We start from the raw sequence: 2,547 nt of genomic DNA, 5'->3' as shown, positions 1-2,547 counted from the left end.
GTGGGGTGGGGGGGGTGGGGGGGGGGGGGGGGGGGGGGGGGGGGAACGGTGGGGGAGGGGAGGGGGGGGTGGTTTGGGGAATCCTGTGGTCTGTTCATAGCAGTTTGCATTTCTTCTCTTTCTTGCCTTGTGTGATAAACCGTTCTTTTTTAAAAATAAAGTTAATTTACCTCTGACGTTCTTTTGCAGATTATTTGTGCATATGTACATCGTATTAAGAAGTTGCATACAAAATAAAGAAAGCAAAAAAACTCCATTAAGTCTTTCAAAAGCATTCAATTCACAAATTACACTCTTCATACTTCTGACAACATCATCTCAAATGGGCTGCCTAAACCGTTAGCCCAGCATGCTTTTCCCACACTAGGTCCTATAAAGCTATTTATTTTCAGGGGATCTTTGTAACCCTTTAAAGGGAGCTTAAGAGGCTTTCAAAACACGTCTTTGATGTTAGCAAGCAAGGCTTCTTGTGGCAGTATTAGAGCAGTCAAGATAAGGTGAGCTGTGCGAGAGGGTGATATATTACTTGCGCAGATTCTTTCAAACCAAGCTTAAGAAAATTTCACAGCAAGCTTAGTTCATGGGACTGGCCTGATATGCCATACACGCAACGATGAGACTGGAAGAGTTCACTCGCAGTCTAATGTTGCTCTCTGCTCAACACCACTCTGAGAACATCTTTCAAATGACAATGGGGATCAAGTTATGTTCATAGAAAGTCAGATAGCCTGCTCTGTGCTGTACATTGTACATGATGGCTCAAGACTTTAGAGAGAGTATTATATAAAACAAAACATTTTGTACAAACTTATTTAAAATTCTTTCATGAGAGCTCCTGAGGTATTTTCACAAAGGTGTAGAGTTACTTCACAGTCGGAAGTATTTGACTTAAATGAGACACTGACTCTTTCTTAAGTAGTTTCCATCTGTCTTGGGCTTCAGGCCCTTGTGATTTTAAATGAGCTGTTACAAAGGCAGAAAAAATAACGAAGCCCAAATCCATCTGCGCTGCCCCTCCCCAGCTGCCCACAGAGCCAGTTGTAAAAGCAAACAAGCATTTTTAAAGGCGTAAGGAAGTAAGAACGCCATAACCCTACCTATTTCCTCTAAATGGAGTAGACTCTAAGTGAGGCATTTTTTTTTCTCACCTTAAGTGCTATAAAAACCATTTGGATGCAGTGTGCACATACATACAAGAGTATGTCACAGATGATGGCAATGATCACTTTGTAATCGGAGTCTAAAATCTCAAGGCGTCAAATCCAATGGCTTTATTTCTAATTCATGAGGATCAACAAGAAACATATTCTTACACTCAAAAAGCCTGTTAAATCATGACATAATGGGATGTTTCCAAGTGAGAATAAAATGCACGCTTTGCTGACAACACTTAAAACCCAGGGCTTCATACCACAGGAAATAGACAAAGCAAAACCCTCACGTATTAAGCTACATTTATTGTGTCAGCTTTCTACATATGATGCATCACAACCTTTTCAGGATGATTTCATGGCTGAGAATGTAAACAGATAGATACTTGTAAATGAAATATATCAAATCTTTTAACTAACTCTTTTTATTTAAATTGTAATCTAAGTGCGTTTAACAAATTGTCTCTTTCATCAGAATTCAATCAGGATTTTAGTCTTCCTGCAACTGCGATTTGCAAACATGGCGCCCTTCTGGTTGTTCATTCTTCTGTAGCAATCTGATTTACACCAGATGATTGCCACTGACAATGCTAGCTATTGAGTACAAGGCATCAATCCTCAAACTGCAAATCCCTCGACTGGTTGACTGATGTAGCTGTGAAAGCTCACGCTGTAGGCTGGAGATTTATTGTTTCAGCATCATGGTAAATACATGCCTCGCACCATAGCCTCTAAGGAGAATACTGTACCACAAGACGACAGCTCTCGAATTTGAAACTGACAAATGTTTCAGATTTCTTCTCCCACTTTATCTCTCGGTGTATCCACTTGTACTATACGTCCTCTCTGAGTTGTGTCTGCTGTCATCAGTTGCTAGCAATCACAGTAAATATGAAGAACATTGCTTCATCCAGAAAAAAACCCCGTTCTGTACGTATGCCTCTCATGGTATATAGACATCAACATTATCAACCAGAGCAGGTCAGCTCCACACTGAAATTTACAGCTCACTTGCTATTCACTGCTCGTCACATGACCACGAGAGGCAGTAATATAAACAGCGTTAGTACTTCTAGATACAGTAATGCAAGATCCAGAATAACACTCAAACACCATGCATCCTGAAAGGGCAACTTACTCTGTGCACCATAATGTAACTGGACAGAGTTTCACAACAGGCTCTTTCTGACTCCAGCTGGATTCCAATATGTTCAAGGTTTAAATAAAGTTATGACAGGATGTATAGGATGTATGTAAGTTGCGTAGGATTTGGTGATGATGGATTGTTGCGGTGCACAAAGAGACACTGATGGACTTGCTACGGGTGCAAATACAGTTCAAATGCAATCTTTCCCAAAGTAGTAATATGTGCAAAGTTTAGGGTTTAGATTTTTTG

This window comes from Anarrhichthys ocellatus, unplaced genomic scaffold, assembly GCF_004355925.1.
Source record: "Anarrhichthys ocellatus isolate YVR2014 unplaced genomic scaffold, GSC_Weel_1.0 scaffold13, whole genome shotgun sequence".
NCBI classification, from domain to species: Eukaryota; Metazoa; Chordata; class Actinopteri; order Perciformes; family Anarhichadidae; genus Anarrhichthys; species Anarrhichthys ocellatus.
This window is presented reverse-complemented; position numbering follows the sequence as displayed.